The sequence below is a fragment of the Nanorana parkeri genome, unplaced genomic scaffold (genome assembly GCF_000935625.1).
Source record: "Nanorana parkeri isolate BGI_ZX_2015 unplaced genomic scaffold, ASM93562v1 scaffold596, whole genome shotgun sequence".
Lineage (NCBI taxonomy): Eukaryota > Metazoa > Chordata > Amphibia > Anura > Dicroglossidae > Nanorana > Nanorana parkeri.
The window spans coordinates 55,026-55,466 of NW_017306864.1; the positions used below are offsets into that span (position 1 = coordinate 55,026).

A 441-nucleotide genomic window follows, 5' to 3' on the forward strand; every position below is an offset into this window, starting at 1 on the left:
CCCTGGTAGTTCCGCCAGTGCATACTATCTCTTTTTTGGTTCTCAAACTGTATGTATACTGTAGCCTCACTTCAGTGCTGTCTTACGATTTTTTTTGCAGTAAAGGCTTTTTTTTAAAGCTGAACTCCAGACATCAATGATAACTAGTAGTATATGCCCCCTGGATTGCAGTATTTAGTTGCTTGTTTAGTCTAGGGGAGGTTTAAAGCAAAGGAATACTTATTATTCTTCACTTTTGCAGGCTTCCTCCCCAACATAAGACCGGGCCCATGAAACTGCTTCTCTTTATGGACTCCACTTTGACATCATCATAGACAATGCAGGGCCAGCAGTCCCTTCCCACGTTGCAGGATTGGAGAAGAGCACTGGCTGCCAAAAGCTAATACTCTTCTTCTTTAAACCTCTCCTTGGCTAAATGAGCATTTACAAATTGCTATCTGG

General features: G+C 42.2%; 1 protein-coding gene across 2 annotated transcripts in view; it reads right to left on the reverse strand.

Moving 5' to 3' along the window:
* The window catches only part of LOC108792061 (stabilizer of axonemal microtubules 1-like), a 20,562-nt gene that overhangs the window by 7,644 nt on the left and 12,477 nt on the right, over nucleotides 1-441 (reverse strand). The gene's annotated exons all lie outside the window — the stretch shown is intronic.